This window comes from Oryctolagus cuniculus, chromosome 14, assembly GCF_964237555.1.
Source record: "Oryctolagus cuniculus chromosome 14, mOryCun1.1, whole genome shotgun sequence".
NCBI classification, from domain to species: Eukaryota; Metazoa; Chordata; class Mammalia; order Lagomorpha; family Leporidae; genus Oryctolagus; species Oryctolagus cuniculus.
In genome coordinates this window covers 53,118,417-53,137,453 of record NC_091445.1, presented here as the reverse complement: position 1 = coordinate 53,137,453, position 19,037 = coordinate 53,118,417, and the positions used below count along the sequence as shown (strand labels likewise).

Genomic DNA, 19,037 nt, shown 5'->3' with positions numbered 1-19,037 from the left:
ATGTCTGAGATTTAGAAATAGAAGCATTATTTATTGTAGTGCAAACCCAACCATTTCAGACTTTGTTCCCAGACACATCCCATGGAAAACCACTGCAAATTGTCATCTCCTATATCAAATCTTTTCAATTTTGCTTACAATAAGCACATCATTCATGAGGTCCAGGAGGGCTCTCTCCTATTGAATGCTGTAAATGGAGGCTCCAGTGATCAGGGTGGTTTGTGATTGCTCTGAGGACATTTCAGAAGCTTAGGGGGTCAGTCAGTTTCCCACCCAAGCTCTTCATTGCAAACGTGTCAATTATCTGTTCCTCGGTGGAGTGGAGCTTAGCTGGGGGAACCAGCTAGCTACTCCCTCTTCATCAATCACTGGACATAGCTGAAGCTGCATCAGGTAACTGTTAACTAATTCTGGAACTACTTTGACATCTTTTCACTCCATTGGTCTCAAGCCTAAAGTCTTTGTAATATGTGAAATCTTTGCTCTCTGTAATATCTTGATCTACTCATGTGACAAAATATTAGGTTTACAATTTTCTGGGATTTAGTAATTGATGCCAGTATCTGCACGTGGCCACTGGATTAGGAAGAACTACCCCAACAGTGTATGTGGCCTGAAGGATTCCTTTCAGGTCATGTCTCTGGTTATTTGTCAGATTAATAGTGGGGATTCTCATTTGGATGACAATTTCTTACACAAAGAAAATCGATTTCCACCATTGTCACTCAGTCATAAATTCAGACGTTTACTGGGATGGCATTTATGAATGCCCTTAGTTTTTTAGTTTTTTATTTGATGACACTCTGACTCCACAGTGCCCTTGTTGGAGCCAAGCTTCATGGTTTAGAACTGGAATGGAACAATTTGTCATCACCTTCTCATTTACCAATGTGTACAGCTCCTTGAGCATGCTGTCATTACTCAAGTCAAAACTGCCCAACACAAGCCCCACATAAAACCCTGTGGCTAAGAATGTGGTTCCTGACATGTTTGTCTCTATATGGTTCAATTGCACCACAAGACACTATTAATCATTTAATTTAGTCACTGGCTGCATTTTGCCACTTCATTTGTATTGCTAGTCAGGCCCTGGAATATGGATGACATCTGCATTGCTTTTTAAATATCTTGCAGCTTCTGCATTGGAATGGTGGCCTTCCATGACTGCTCCCACTCAGATCCACTGTCAGACAGTGTTGTGTTTTGAAGGCTGCTAGATTTTAATCTCCAGGAATCAGATGTTGGTATCTCTATAATTTTTTTTAACTTTTGTTCTTTTTACTCCACTTTTTCTTATTTTTTTCCTACCTTTTGGCTCTAAAATCCCTCTGGGATTTCCTTAAGTGTGCTTTGTCTCCTTCTGATTGTCTCTGTCTACCCCACACATATCCTGGTCATCTAGCTCAAGACTCCACTGGCTGGCTGAAAACTTACTGCCCTCTGCCATGATGAGGGCACTGTCTGGGGAGCCATTGCTCAGGGCAGAGGGTACACTATTACAGGGCAATATTGGTTACATTTTCTCTTTAGTGCAGCACATTGATCTAGCTCCAATTAGGGGTCTTCTTGGCACCACACCCATCCCCTAGCAATTATTTTTCCTATATAAGTTCATATGATATTTTTCTACATAAAATTTCTATTGACATAATTTCAAATAATACTATTTTATTCTGCTCCTAAGTCAATAGCGTATGAGTGAGCCACTAATAAATGTTATAATATATGCTTGGTCTCATATTTTCTTTTTTCATACTTGATTGGTAGAGTTAGAGTCAATCCCATTTAATTAACATTTATTTATTGTACTACTATTATTTCCAATACATAAATACTATACTCTGGGGATTCGGTTCCCTGGTATAATTAAACTGAGTTAAATTTGGCCTAATCCAGTCTCTGTACTTGCATGATCAAGATTTTCCCAAAGCAGACCTAGTACATAGTGAACTAATAACCACGTTTGAACTGTAAACAAACTATAACCAAATTGAGTCTCAACTAATCATAATAGGTGAAATTTCAGACAATCAGCAGATGAAAGCCACTAAAACTGGATCTTAAAAGGCAAATGTTAATTTCAGCCAATCTGGTTGTTTCTATGTTACTTCCTTTTTTCTGGCTAAAAGATAATTTGCCCATGTGACAGAACTGGGCACTCTAAGCAATTTGTTCCAGAATGATGTTCAGTTTTATAACCTTTTTCTTAAATAAATTTTGTCAAACTTAACTCATGTGGAATTTTTTTCTTTAACAGTTTTATTTATTGGAGGAGGCATTTATACTAGTAGTTAGGAGGCCTGACTCATATCCAAGTACCTGAGTTCGATTTTTAGCTAAAAATCCTGACTCCAGCTTCTTGCCCATACAGACCACTGCGAGCAGCAGTAATGACTCAAGCAATTGTGTTCCTGCCACCTGTGTGAGTCTTGAATCCACAAGGGGCCGACACATCTCCCCCACTCTTTCCTGGTATCAGGAAAACAAAAACACAGAGGTACCAGGCACCTGGAGAGCCTCACCATTCCCACAATTTGTCCCAGCTGCAAATCAGGGAGACATCAGTGCCTCCCGGTACCTATTACTGCCCCAGCTATGAATCAGGCAGCCCCAGGGACTCCCTGTTTTGGGGACACACTGTCTCACGGTATCTGGAATCCTCTTCAGCTGCTCCAGCCTGCATCTCGAAAACTTTTGTTCAGCTGCTCCAACTCATCTCCCACCCATCTCCCTCCACCCTTGACACAAATTCCCTACAAAGCCCCAGCCCTATACATGAGCCCTGAGCTCCTCTCCCACTGAGGCTTCTCCTGGTAGTTCTTCCCCCTAATAAAACTCATTCTTTGCTTTCATGGTCTTTGTTGTCCTTCTCGGTGGTGATTGAAAACCCTACCATCACCCATGACGGAGACTTGAATTGAGTTCCTTGTTCCTAGTTCTGGCTTTGGCTCAACTTAGGTTCTAGCATTTGGGGGTGAACGACTCTTTTTAAATCTCTTCTTTTCTCCCTACGTCTTAAATAAGTAAATTAATTTAACAAGTTGTGTTATTGGTATCAGAATCCTACAGTGGCAGTTAATTTGTCAGTGCATAGCATTCTACATAAGTAATGATAAAGTCAAACAAGTGGTACAGGAATTCACAGAATTAAGAATTTTTTTTCACTCATGGTCTTTGTGGAAATTTCAAGGAAAAATTTGTTCATTTGAGTTGGACTTTGAAAATTAAGGAAAAAGTTTTGATGCTTAGAAAGAAAAAAAAAAGAAACATTGCAAGCAGTATTGTAGACAGGTAAAGGTAAAGACTACATTAAACGAACTTCCTGGTAGTATTAGAAGGAGGAGAAGTGGCCAAATTTGGAAGCATAAATGTAATGGTGCATAGAGATACTACAAGTATGTTTCCTGCAAGGTGACCAACACATTTTTTAGGGGAATAGTGATGCTAAAGTAAGTTAAAATGGAGACCAGACCAGAAAAATCTCTGAACAGACAAAACTAGTCAGACTTCCTAAGTGAAGTTAACCTTGCTTAGCTTGCAAATAAAAGTGAGACTTAATAAATTGTTCCTTGTAACTGCCTGCATAAACAACAAAAACAACATTTAATCCTAATTAATCAGAAGCAGCCAACAAACTGTTACATAACTAGTGAATTTCTAATAGGATAGGCTAAATAAGGCAATTTTATAACTATAACCAATCGAATATTTTCTTTGTATTTCTTCTGTATCACTCTGTAAAAGTTTCCCCCTTATATTTCTTCAAAGAAACTCCTGAACCACTTCTTAGGTTTCCACTGTCCAATTCATAAATCAGTTTGTTTAAATAAACTCCAATATTTTAACATGCCTCAGTTTACTTTTTTTTACAAAAATAGAGTCAGCGGTGCTTACAATGTTATATGTTAATGAGAGTTACCATTAGAACATTCATCTATTTTCTTATTTTTTAAAGAGTTATTTGTTTGAGTGACAGAGAGGTAGAAGTTGAGGGAGAGAGGGAGAGAGGGAGAGAGACAGAGAATCTTCCATCTGCTGGTTTACCTCCCAGATGGCCACAACAATTGGAGCTGAGCTGATCTGAAGGATACAAACCCAGGAGCCAGGAGTTTCTTCCAGGTCTCCTGCATGGGTGCAAGGGCCCAAGCATTCAGGCCATCTTCCACTGCTTTCCCAGGCCATAGCAGAGAGCTGGATCAGAAGTGGAGCAGCTGGGACTGGAACCGGCACCCTATGTGATGTTGGCACTGCAAGTGGTGGCTTTACCCCCTATGCCACAGCACCAGCCCCATGTATTTTCTATGTAATATTGATTCCATTTCATCAGTTACAGTAGTGAATATGAAATCACCATATTTGGAGCCTATACTCAGAGTGTTAAGTGTCAGGGCCACTAGATTCCAAGTAAATAGGCAAGGTTTCACAGTGTCCTATATAGAGAGCACAATTACATATACATTAGAATGATCCAAAGGAGAAGTTGAACAAGGTTTGACATTAAAGAATACTTTCTCAAAGAAGCAGTAAAACATGCCCAAGGCAAAAGAGCTGACTGGGAGCCAAGGTTCTAAAGAAAAAAAAGAGAAATCACCTACCAGGGGTCAGAGAGGAGAGATAAAACTCGGGTAAACATTGAAAATCAGAACAATTTCTTGGAATAGAAATGACTGTACACAGCTGATTTTAGTACATTCTTTTCAGGATAAGAACTAAGACATGACTGCATCTAATCCGGTGATTATCAACCAAGATTTGGTGTTGAAATTGCCTAGGAAAACATCTAAGCCATGTAATGCCCAAGCCTTTTTGCAGATCAATTAAATAAAACCCTCAGACAGGACACTGTTATTATTGAAAGCTTCCACAGGTGATGTTCATATACCTAAGGATTAAAAAGATTGATCCAGTTGATAAAGACAATGAACCCAGTGCAGGAATTCTCAGGAGTTTTAACTAAGAAATTAGGGTCTAATAAGGCATCTCCTGAAAAGTCGACAGTATTAATCTGGTTAAGTAAAAGTGTTCATTTATTCTCTGGGATACATAAATGAGGAATACGATAGACAAGGCAGAACTGAAGAAAATTAAATGTCCGATAAAAGGATCAAATGTGCTCAACCTCATTGTTTATCAGGACAATGACATTCAACACTAAAATGTATCACTTTCTTAGAGTTGGCAGTTTTTTTTTTTTTTTTTGTATTTAATGATATATTGGTAAGGGTATGGGAAAGAAAAATATAATGGCATGCAAGTTATATTGTAAACTGTTAAAATTTCATGGAAGATTCTGACAAATTACCTCAAATTAAATATCCATAAAAGACTGAGTAATTTTAATTCTAGCAAAATGCTGAATGGATCAGAATGAGAGAAGGTGTAACAAATAAACCAATGCCTGCAATGCCAGCATTCCATATGGAAACTGGTTCGTGTCTCAGCTTCTCCCATTCTGATCCAATTCCCAGCTAGTGGCCTAGAAAAAGCAGCAGAAGATGACCCAAGTGCTTGGGTCCTGCCACCCACGTGGGAGACCTGGAAGAAGCTCCTGGCTCCTGGCTCTTGGCTTCAGCCTGGCCCAGCCCTGGACTTTGCCATCTGGGGCCGTGAATCACCTGATAGATGATTCATTCTCTCTCTTTCTCTCTTTCTCTAACTCTGACTTTCAAATATATAAATAAATCCTGACATTTATTCTCCTTAAAGGCAAGTTCATAGAAGGGTCTGAGAAACTATTGCATTGAACATGATGAAACAGGTATAAATTAGCAGTTTGTTTCAGTATGGAAATAAGAATTTCCTTCTAAAAGTCTCAGTGAACTTGTTCATTTTCCCTTAAGGGTCTTTTTAAAAATTTATTTCCCCCTTTAGATTTATATTTCTTACTGAGATGTTAGCAATTCTTAATTATATAAATTATTAACTTTATTTATTTTAGCTTTTTTAAAAAAATCCATTCCTAAAAACTAATTTTTTTCTAAAATGAAAAGTTTTATTCTCTGAGATCAAATCTATCACTCTCTGAGCAGTCTCCTGCAAATGTCCACATGCTCTAATTCCAAAGGCCAGATTCTTGTATAGCGAATGCTGCATTTGGATGTGATTTACTGTTGCTGTCTGGATTTGGCCTATTGGATTTCTGGTAATTCAAGGGAGACTTTGCACACCCCATTTGCTTTTCGCAATCTGTATTAAGGTCTTCTCAACATATGTCCCCTCCCAAATACCCAGCAATTCCTTTGGAATGATACTGCTTTGCATATGAGCCTCTTCCCACATTGAAATATGTTTTTAAATGAATTAAATAAATAATGCTTTAATTTTTAATTTATTATTGTTTTTAAAAATAGTTTACAATTTTAAAGTTTTATCACATCCACATCAAATACAGACAACATATTCATATTGACATATAAAATTTTTCTTGAAAAAAGAGCATTAATATTAGAGTAAGGGTTTCATGAGCATGATTAAAATGCAGTGGAAAGAACAGTATACAGAGGGGGCTGGCGCCGTGGCTCACTTGGCTAATCTTCCACCTGCGGCGCTGGCACCCTGGGTTCTAGTCCTGATTGGGGCACCAGGTACTAGTCCCAGTTACTCTTCTTCCAATCCAGCACTCTGCTGTGGCCCAGGAGGGCAGTGGAGGATAGCCCAGGTGCTTGGGTCCCTGCACCCGCAGGGAGACCTGGAGGAAGCACCCGGCTCCTGGCTTTGGATCAGTGCAGCACCGGCCGTGGCGGCCATTAGGGGAGTGAACTAACAAAAGGAAGACTCTCTGTTTCTCTCTTACTGTCTATAACTCTTCCTGTCAAATAAAAATTAAAAAAAAAAAAGTTTATAAAAAAGAAAGAAGAGTATACAGAGAAACAAAGACATAGACATCTTCTACCAACACATTCACTCCCCAAATGTCTACCACGGATGCCGTTGGGGCTGACTGAAACCAGGAATGTGACACTGAATCCAGGTCTCCCACATGGGTGTCAGGAACCTAAGTATTTGAGTCATCATCTGATGCTTCCCAGGGTGAGCATTTGCAGGACGTTGGAAGCAGAAGTAGAGCAGGGACCTGAATCTAAGAATTATGGGCTCACGTATGTGCAGGCATCCCAGTTAGGTACCTTGTCTGCTGCACCACATGCCTGCTCTTGCTCTATTTTGTATCTGATATCCTCAATGTCAATGATATCATGAAAAATTCCACGAATGCCGTAGTGCAAACAAGAAAAATCTCGTTTGATGTAATGGCCGCCTTGTTCTTTTTATTTTTTTTAATAATATTACCATCAGAAATCCAATGTCAACATCATTAATTTCAGTGTTACTACATTGTATTTATTTATTCATTTGACAGGTAGAGTTATAGACAGTGAGAGACAGAGAGAAAGGTTTTCCTTCCATTGGTTCACTCCCCAAATGGCCACTACAGCCGGCACTGATCCCATCCGAAGCCAGGAGCCAGGCGCTTCTTCCTGGTCTCCCATGCAGGTGCAGCGGCCCAAGTACTTGGGCCATCCTCCACTGCCCTCCTGGGCCACAGTAGAGAGCTGGATTGGAAGAGGAGCAACCGGGACTAGAATCAGTGCCCGTATTGGATGCTGGCACCGCAGGCAGATGATTAACCAAGTGAGCCACTGCGCCGGCCCTCGCCCTCACCCCCACCTTGTTCCTATTTGTAATCACTGAACTCCTTGAACAATTCTGTGATTATACTAGGAAGTAATTGAGAATATATTTTTCTTGTTTAAGTTCTATCTCATATGTATTTTTATGACCATATATGTTGGAATTTACATCGTGTTCAAGGTTGTCTCTTATTAACTAAGAACCACTACCATTTCCTTCTAACAAAGGAAACAATTTCTAAATATCCCTTTCTTGTGTAGCCCAAAGTTAGAATTTGCCACGTCACCAATTTGGGCGGAAGAGAGACAGCATTATTTTTCTGAGTCAATGATATTCATAGCTGATGTTGCCAGGACCTCTTGTGTTAGTTTCAATTTTCCAGCTTGGAGCCATTTAACCACTATGCAGGCTCCTTTCCAAATCCTTGGAAAGATTTTTGTGTTTTTTGCCAAAAAATAATTTTTTTGCTCTCCAGTCGTCTGATGTTCTGATCTGTTGAAGGCAGTTTTCCAACCTTCGCTCCTCAAGCATCTCCACATCCTAGATGTCCTCACTGCTAACTTATTCACCTCATTCTTTTCATGCCTGCAAGAAGCTATGTTTTCCTGACCAAACCCAGAACAACTATATGGTCATGGTGCCCTGGTTGGCAGTGGACTTGAATCATTTTCATTCCAAGAACTCTGATTTCTGGATTAAGGCTGTGTTTACCAGTAACCTAATCAGTAGTGGTTTATGATTTCCTTCCCAAAGACATGGATATCTAATTAATAACTCCAATCAAAGAAATTTCAATGAATGTGTACTATGTATACTATGTATAATTTTTAAATATGCTCCTTTTTATCTATAAATATCTATGGGATATGGAAATATCTTAATAGATATTAACCACGATTATTAGTTACTTTTTAATTTGCATAACTGTGAATCACTTTTGAATATCAATATTCATTGGATTTTTTATTCATTTATTTGACAGGCAGTGTTACTGAGAGCGAGAGACAGAGACAGAAAGAGAGAGAGAGAGACGTCTTCCATCCATTGGTTCACTCCCCAAATGTCCCCCAACAGCTATAGCTAGACTGATTCCAAAACCAGGGGCCAGGAGCTTCCCCTGGGTCTCCCATGCTGATACAGGGGCCAAATCACTTGGGTCATCCTCCACTGTTTTCACAGGTGCATGCATTAGCAGGGAGCTGGATCAGAAGTGGAGCAACCAGGACTTGAACATACAACAAAATGGGATGCTGGGTCTGTAAGCAGTAGCTTTACTTACTACACCACAGTGTGGGCCCCCATAGGATTCTTTTTTTTAAATTTTTTTGTTTGTTTGTTTGATAGGTAGAGTTATAGACAGTCAGAGAGAGAGGCAGAGAGAAAGGTCTTCCTTCCGTAGGTTCACTCCCCAAATGGCCCCATTACAGCTGGCGCTGATCCGAAGCCAGGAGCCAGGTGCTTCTCCTGGTCTCCCATGCAGGTGCAGGGGCCCAAGCACTTGGGCCATCCTCCACTGCCCTCCTGGGCTACAGCAGAGAGCTGGACTGGAAGAGGAGCAACCAGGACTAGAACCCGGCGCCCATATTGGATGCTGGCGCCATAGTCGGAGGTTAACCAAGTGAGCCACAGCGCCGACCCCAGCCCCACGGGATTCTAAATGACATAAAATCTGAATTTTCTTTATCCTGAAAATTTTATTAATATATATTTGTGGGATCTCTTTCAGGGACCAAACACTGTAACGAATATTGTGAATTTGAAACAAGTCATTTTGTCTCCTCTTTAGAACTATTAGCTTAGTGGATGAGAAAAGTTTTTAAAGAAATAATTATAATTCAAAAGGATAAGGCTAAGAAATAATTATGACTCAAAAGGATAAATCTAGTGAGGTTTTATTTTTAATTAATACTATTATTATTAATTATATGTCATCTACCAGAAAACAGTACGAGGGAATATCAAAAAGTTTCTGGAGTAATGGAACTAAAAGATAAAAAGAAAAAGAAAAAAAAACTTCATTTATCAGCAAATGCTCTGTCGAATTTGAGACACTGTAGTAATTGATGGTACCAGCTATGTAGTCCATTCTTAAAGAACTAAAGGTCCTAGAAATTTAACCATCTCAATGGAGTCCTTTTTTCCTGTATTAATAAATGAATAAAACTGGTTGAGTTTAAAGATGGGGGGGTTAGAAAAAACAGAAGTCAGAAGAAATGGAACCATAATTATGAAATGGACACCTAATGATTTCCAATGGTAACTCTCACACAATTGCTCTCACTTGATGAGAAGAATGAGCAAAATCATTCTTACAGTTGGGAAGGACCCTCTAATCCAGCTTTTCTGCATTGGATAAATTTATCAAAACACTTTTCTAACAAGCAAAATGATATTTGTTGGCCAAAGGAAAGTCAACTGGCAAAATATATTGCACCCCATAAAACTATCACCGAGACCTTTGCTCCTGACAAGTCCTCTTTGACTTTGACTGTACCACTCCCACCTCCTTCCTGGTAGCCATTCTTTGGATTACGCATTGTCTTTAATATCTCATTGCTAGGGACTTGTTTCATCTCATATCACAGTTCTTCAGAGCAATACTTCAGTTTCTTGACCTCATTTCTTCATATTTCCATTGAAAGTTTGAGTTTTGTCTGAAGCAGATCTAAGTGCAACACTCTGGGCACAAATGAAACAGAAAGTTTTCTCTAATTTTTCAGAGTTGTGAAAGCTGAACCAGTTGTACTGTATATGGTGTTGGTTATTGTTTCTGTTGTTACTTGGTGGTCCTCTTCATTTTGGGCACATACAATATTATTTGTTTATTTGCAAATTGATGTGGGCATTCTCCCACCATGGGCTTCACCTTCAATATCATTCTGTCCGTTCTTGAAATGAGTGATATATTTGTAAATTACTAGTTTCTTTGGACTAAGGTCCTCATAAACTTTCCATAAAGCATCTTTGAATTTACCATTCATCTACACAAGCTTTGCCATCAGCTTTATATTTGTTCTCTTCCTAACTTCAACAGAATTTATATTGTTTGGATGGGGTTCTTTTCCAAAAGATGGTTTATACTTCTTACTGCCACAAACTAGATCCTACCTAGACATGTTGCAACAAGTCAATATGAATTTATTTTGTGTAAAAAGAAATTGAAATTCACATATAGTTTTTGTCATACATTTTTCCATGAAATTTGTGAAGGCCTTTTATATGTATCAAGCTGACCATTCCAGTTTATTCTATGGTGTTATTATTTTATACTATTGGCTTAAATTGATCCAAATATTAGTGAGTTGAGGTGACTATAGTTTGATAGTAAAAGTAGCAAGATGGGCCGGCGCCGTGGCTCAATAGGCTAATCCTCCACCTTGTGGCACGGGCACACCGGGTTCTAGTCCCGGTCGGGGTGCTGGATTCTGTCCCGGTTGCCCCTCTTCCAGGCCAGCTCTCTGCTGTGGCCTGGGAGTGCAGTGGAGGATGGCCCAAGTGCTTGGGCCCTGCACCCCATGGGAGACCAGGATAAGTACCTGGCTCCTGCCATCGGATCAAGTGCAGTGTGCCAGCTTCCGCGGCGGCCATTGGAGGGTGAACCAACGGCAAAAGGAAGACCTTTCTCTCTGTCTCTCTCTCACTGTCCACTCTGCCTGTCAAAAAAAAAAAAAAAAAAAAAGTAGCAAGATGGTTATGATTCTGTGTAAAGGAAAATACTGCAGATACTTAAATAGTTGTCAAGCAGTCAAAAATTGATCAGAATAAAAACAATCTTTCTATAGACACATCATTGAAATATTCAATATAAATGCTGCAATATAAATGCTGCAATATATATTCCACAGTTTATTTAATTCTTAAAATCAAGTAAACCACAAATTCATCTAATCTTATTTTATTTTTTCTTTTAAAGTTTATTGCTTTCTTGAAGAAATTTGTTTTGCAATGGAAAGGAGCTAATAACAATTAAATTAATTGGATAACAACTAATTATTGTGAACAATGAAAATTCTATCATTGCTTCTTAACTTTGTAAGATTTGTGATACCAATTCATCCTAAGAGCATAAGTAAATGTGAGATTTGTAAAGAATGCACTTTCCAACTGTTCAAAGTTTTTCAACAATTTTGGTGTGCTAATTAACTAATTAACTGGGATAGACAGTCCAATTATAATTTTGAAGTTCATTGTGGAAGTATAATTATTTTTGTAATCATTAACTTGGCTTAATCACCTTTAACACTAGTTTTGTAGGTCCTCAACTAATTAGTTTTACTAGCTAATTACTGAATATAGTGAAATCTGATTTTCATTAAGATCTGATAATATCTATTGTCATCCGGGTACGAATGTGAGGATATTATGTACAAGACACTAGCCAGAGTTCACTAAAGGAAAACATTTGTTGAACTTGAAAATTCTACAATATAATTGATTTATAGAACACATTTAGTCACACAGCAAGTAAACTATCATTAGTTGATAATGTTTTATTTTGTCAATGCAAAAATTCTTCTTTTGTGAAATTAAGAAATCCTTAAAAGGTCAGTTTTGCAACATAATACAAAATGGTTATGTTAATTAAACATTGAAGAATAAAGATGATAAATGCGAAAAAATATTGCATTTGGAAGTCTTTGTAATTAATCTAATCCTATATTTATTTGTTTTAATCTCTTATAATATTTTCTTAAAATTCTTGCTTCATATCTCTAAATTTGTTACTCTCTGCTTTTTCATTTTAAAGCTAACACACAATATCCTTAGCTTCTAATGCCAGTTACAACTGTTTCTCTTTGCAGTATGATAATCACTTTGAAAAGTCAGATCCTGAAAGTCATTTACTTTGGCAATTTATATTCATTATAAATTCTGGAACCAAGTTCAATAGATATTTGTTCCCTCTGGATTATTATTTGGATGTAGTACACAGATTTGGTCCCCAAAGATGAAACAAAATATTTACATATTTATGAAAAATAAGTAGTGAAATATATCTGAAATTATTCATATGAATACCCAATGGCACATGCACTATAATTTATATTTATAACTTTAGAAATATTACCATCTGTCTCACAAAGACCAAGAGATCAGCCTAAAACATCTCTAATGTGATTCATTTATATTAAATTTTATTATTTGTGCCTTAAAATAGAATGTAAATGTTCAAAACATTAGGGAATTAAAAATATATTTTGCCTCCCTTTATCTCTTTGTTTTAATTGAGGGTGTAATTATTTTCATAGAACAGAGTTTAAGAAATATTGAATATATTTGCTAATATCATGTAGCAAGAAGTCAGAACAACTAACAATCAACAACTTATAGTTAGAATACAAATAAGGATTATAAATATTCAAACTGCCACTTACTGGTAGATGATCTTTCTCCCCACAGGAATAGACTGACATTCAGAAAATCTCTTAAACTGTTTTCTCAAGATCAAAAGACTATGTACTGACAATTTGTGAGACTTTCTCTTTAATTTTCAATGTTGTTGTACTCATGTTAGATCGTTTCTCTCTGTAAGCAACAATCCAAAATTTAGAATAAAAAAAGCACTGGTCTTCTTTTAAAGACTTGCTATTTTATTAGCAAATCTAATTGCAGGAAGAATGACCTAAAAAGTAATTTTCAAGGTACAAGCCAGGGCTTGTGTTGTGCAGAGGCTTAAGCTGCTGCCTGCTATGCAGGCATCCCATGCCAGTGATGGTTTGAGTCCTAGCTGCTCCACTTCTGATCCAGTACCTTTTTAATGTGGCTGGGGAAGTGGTTGAAGATGGACCAAGTACTTGGGCTACTGACACCCATGCAAGAGATCCGGAAGCAGATCCAAGATCATGGCTTTTGGCTTTGCTCAGTGTTGGCCTTTACAGAAATTTGGTGAGTGAACCAGCAGATAGAAGATCTCTCCGCCTCTGTCTCTCCCTCTCTCTCTTTCTAACTCTCCTTTCAAATGAATAAATAAATCTACAAAAAAAGAGGTATAAAAAAGTATATTTATCAAGCACTATATACACAAAGATTTTGGCAAACCATATGAATTAGATGAATTTTAATATGCTAACTTATTTATTTATTTATTTATTTGAAAGGCAGAGAGAGAGAGCTAGCATCTACTACACCACTTATTGTATGCCCACAACAAAGCTGGGACCCATGAGCTCAATACAGTCCTTCTGTGTGGATGGTGGGGATCCAACTCCTAGTGCTATCCTTTGCTGCCTGCCAGGGCCCACATTAACAAGATGCTGGAACTGGAAGCAGAACTAGAATTCATATCTAGGCCCTGCAATATGAACTCTGAATATTCTAATGGCATCTTACCTGAGAGATCAACCACCTGCATTTTGAATCACCTTTTTATTCTCTATGCATTATGAAGAATGAGGATTATGTTGGAAATACTCACCTTCTTGGAAATACTGTTTTGTATCTAATTTTTTCTTTTGGTGGACTTAAACAAGTCCAAGGTGCACATGATGCAATCTCTGAACTTCTTTGAGATGCTGCAGTTAGTTTAATTAAGAAGTGGTTGTTGGGATTAGAGGAGTTACAGAAAATAAATACATAATATCACATTTGTCAAATTGTTGAATCCCTTTCCAATCCATCCCATTGCTTTTCTTACTTCTATAACAATAAAAGGATTTAAATTCTAGTGCTATCCTTTTTGTTTTACATGTTTTATTCTGACAACTAACACAATTTAGAATAGGTAGACAGTTTATGAATACACATATTGGCAATCAAGTATAATCTATGCACTATATATGTTATATTACATATGAATTTAAGTACATTATAATTCCAGTGTAAATTTACACGCACACTTGTTTCTAGAAGAGGCGGAAAGTGAATTCAGCATAGTTTCTCTGCATTTATGATACTCTATTTTGCTTAACAAAATGATTCACTCTTCTTTTTTGAAGTCAATGATTGATCTCATTCTGGCAGATGTAACTTGGAAAACATATTTAAGAAAGAACCTGATAGAAACTAGAAAGATAATTGTAAGGGTTGACACCTTTTTACTGGAGCACTATAGTGGGCCCCTTTTTATTGGGGCACTACAGCAGTAAGCTTGCCTTAGACAAGATATTTTGAAATTTTAAATTTTAAAGTAGACAGACTTAACAATCCTTGATTGTTTTGATAGGCAAATGAAACAATGCACAAAAGTCCTCAGTGCATGAAAGCTACCTTTTGAAATACCAATTACAGATAAGATAATAGACACTAGACTAGTATACATCTATGTTGAAACTTTGAGAAAAAATCTAGAATTCTGTGAATTTTGAGACTGCTAATTTATTTCTTATTGGAACATCTGAACTTTTCATCCCAACAATAATAGGTGTTGATAAATGTTGTGTGCCAAACTTTTGAGTGGAGAGATGAAATTGATTCACATTACTCTCCATATGTTATAGCTTTATAAATTAAGAAAAGTTTCCTGATAAGCAATCAGTAACAGAATCTTTATGGAGGATATGATATTTCACTAATTGGGTCAGTAAGATTTTTAATATGAGATAAAAATCATGTATATTAGAAACTGTGTTTTAATTTATGATTAATAAAGAATGAAGTAATTTGAAGCATCTTTAATAAAAGTAAATGAAACAATCAATTCAGGTCCTCTAATGTAATAAACTCCATTCAAATGAAGTAGTTTCATTCACATTATAGCTTCCCCTACCACATCATTTCTCTACATTTTAAACTTTTTATATTTGAATTAAATTAAAACCTCTATCTAAACTTTTATTTCCTTTTAGTGTTAATTAATATAGCTTTGTGCTTGCTGGACTATTTTCTGGCTTAAAAGATTCTCATAATCTTTTATTGATCTTATGTACACTATAGCTTTTCTTAATAAGATTTCAATGCATAAATAGCAAAGTGAATTTATGGTATGTGTTATGAATTGTATGCACTTCAAAAAAGAAATCTGGGGACATAGAATGAGTTTGGCAATGTAATGTAGAAACAATCTAAGTAAAGGGGCTATCATTTTTTAGAGATTATTTATTTGAAAGTCAGAGTGACAGAGAGAAGAGGAGGCAGAGAGAGAGAGAGAAAGAGAGAGAGAGGTTTTCCATCTACAAAATCACTCCGCATTTGGCTTCAGTGGCTGGAGATGTGCAGATCCAAAGCCAGTGGGCAGGAGCTTCTTGCAGGTCTCCCATGCGGGTACAGGGATCAAAGGACTTGGGCCATCTTCTACTGCTTTCCCAGGCCATGGAAGAGAGCTAGATCAGCCAGGACTCAAATGGCACCCATATGGGATGTTGGCACTGTAGGTGGTGGCTTTACCCTCTATGCCGCAGTACCAGCAACCAAGGTTGTCATTATTTTTAACACAAGCACACACATACAAATATATATATATATGTATATATATATGTATATATGTCAAAACTTGGTTGATAGATGAGTCAAATTTCCCTAAGGAAATTGCTAACTATACAAATAGCTAGAACCCACCCTACTGAATCATAATTGGTGACAAAAGAACCAGAGAATAATAAAATATTGAAAATTTAAAAAAAATCAAATTTTAACAAATCCACACTGAAAGTAATAATGAATCAGTTATGATATTAGCAACATTGATTTTTAAATAATATATTTTACTTTTCATCTCAATTCATTTAAAGAAATATGAAGATTTATCAACGAAGACAATTGTAGTATGTAACTTATAGTATTAATAATGAAAATATTTATTTTCAGATAGTGTTAAATGCAAATAGCCACGCTTATTATTTAGAATGAAAAGATTGAGGCTAAAGTGATTAAATAACTGAACAAAGGGTGATGAAACTGGTAGAGGGATGAACCAGAATTAAAGAAAAGCCATGATGTCAAATGCAGTAAGATGTGGTTAAGTTTCTGGTTTTATTATTATGTTACATATGACTGTATCAGAGAGTGGTTATCCACACTCTATTTTACATGCTACCAGGAGAGGTGTATATTTTGAGGCAAACAATCTTGATATACTTATTAGAAAAGGTTCAACATATTGTAGATAACAAAAATACAGAATAAAATAAATAGAAAATGTATCAGAGAGAAAATTGTACTTAAGAGAGTAAGCTGGAATGAAATAGGGAGTATTTAGAGGAAAGTATTGCAAGCTGTAAAATTCTTAGTGCCATTTCTCATGTATTTCCTGTGTTTTCCTTATGATAGAACTACATTTCATTTTCTTTCAAGAGTTTAAGTGTTTTGCTATGGTTTAACTGTCTCCCAAAGTTCCTATATTAAAAAAATTAATCCCCAATGAAAAATATTAAGAGGGAGAAATAACCTTTTTTTTATTTACTTGAAAAGCAGAGTTTCAGAGAGAGAGAGAGAGAGAAATAGAGAGAGAAAGAGTGAAAGCAGTCTTCCATCTGCTGGTTCACTCCTTACATGGCCACCATCATCAGAGCTGAGCCAGCCCAAAGATATGAGCCAGAAAACCCACCCGGTCTCCAAGTTGGTGGCAGGGGCCCAAATACTTGACCATCATCCGCTGCTACCCAGGCATGTTAGCAGGAAACTGAATTTGAAATGTAGCATTATAGCAGTTGAACAGACACTCTACTTTGGAATGCAGATGTCATAAGCAGCAGATTAAATTGCTGTGCCATTATCTGGCCTAGGGAGGTAGGATCTCTAAGAAGTTAGTAGAACATGAGGGTTCTGCCCTTAAGAATTGATTGATGCTGCTAGCAAGGGAATGAGTTCACTAGAATTGATTTGTTAGAAAAATGGATTCCAGGCTGGCGCCGTGGCTCACTAGGCTAATCCTCTACCTTGCGGCGCCGGCACACCGGGTTCTAGTCCAGGTCGGGGCGCCGGATTCTGTCCCTGTTGCCCCTCTTCCAGGCCAGCTCTCTGCTGTGGCCCGGAAAGGCAGTGGAGGATGGCCCAAGTGCTTGGGCCCTGCACCCCATGGGAGACCAGGAGAAGCACCTGGCTCCTGCCATCAGATCAGTGCAGCGCGCCGGCCGCGGCAGCCATTGGAGGGTGAACCAATGGCAAAGGAAGACCTTTCTCTCTGTCTCTCTCTCTCACTGTCCACTCTGCCTGTCAAAAAAAATAAATAAATAAAATTTTTTTGAAATGGATTGCATCCTGTCTAGCTGTCTCATCTTCTTGCTTTCTTACTGGTAATGCCCTCAGCCACGTGGTGATGCAGTACAAATGCTCTTGCCAGATACTTGCTCTTCACTCTTGGACTTACAGTCTCTAGAACTGTAAGAAATAAATCTCTAATTTTTTGTAAATTACTCAGTCGGATTCTATGTTATAGGAACACAGGCATCCTAAGACTTCCATCCGCTTTATTTATTTGTCCAAAAATAAATAAATAAGTGAAAGGTACATATGAATTCATTCATGGTGTGCCAGTGAATTATTTACAATGATTTTTTCCCTCACTTCTCTTGTGATAATGACATGTACTCCATGAGAGACCCCTCATCCACCAAATACATTCTTATCACATTATACCATAGAAACCAAAGTAATTGTAAATTGTATAAACTTACTTATTTTCAAAATATTAGAAAAATTATAGAGGAAAAGTAGAAAATCATCTGGTTCAGGGAAAAAAATTCAAACAAATAATTTATCATATATGATTTTACTTCTCTGAAATAGCAGAATATTAATAAATTGCAATATTGTTCATTTTATTTTTTTTCTTTAGGAATTTGTTCATTTATACATCAAATATGTTTCTGTTACAGCATGTTTGCATATCCATTGATATAGAATAGTTTTCACTTATAAGTGTTTTTGATTATTTTTATACTACTTAAAGTATAACTGCCCAGTTCTGAGAATAAATATATGTGTATGTGTGTGTGTGTAGTAACTCATACTAGAGAATTGGTTCACAGAATGATAAATTCAAAAAAACATGATTTACCATGTTACAAATAGTCATGTATAGTCACAATTAAAGAAGAAATGCTGCCTTCTGGAACGGAAGTTTATTTTACCATATAAATAATTAGCACATTCAGTCTATCATGTCTTAGACCCATTAACAACTACACCATGACACTTATAAACATCAAAACAATGCAATTGTCAAAAGTAACTTACTCTTCTTTGTAGAGTACAGCTCTGTATGTTGACAAAACGTCTTAAAAATCACAAATAGGCCAGCATTTGTATTATTCTACTGTTCATAGTTTATTTTTTATAAAACAGATGCATTTTGTTATCATAAATTGTTCCATTATGCAGTACCTATGCAGCAAAATTAGGTGAATTACACAAAAGGATAATTCCAATGGAGAATTAAAAACAGCAGTAAGAATTACAAGATTTGAAGAAATAATACTGAAAGCTACTCCTGATCTGAAGAAACGTTTCAGTCTTAAAATTCTAAAAGTTTA

The 19,037-nt window shown here is 37.0% G+C and overlaps 1 pseudogene; it reads right to left on the bottom strand.

Annotated features, from left to right (window-relative positions):
• Positions 1-241: 241 nt before the first annotated feature.
• The window catches only part of LOC138845151 (glycylpeptide N-tetradecanoyltransferase 2 pseudogene), a 79,179-nt pseudogene continuing 60,383 nt past the window's right edge, over positions 242-19,037 (bottom strand).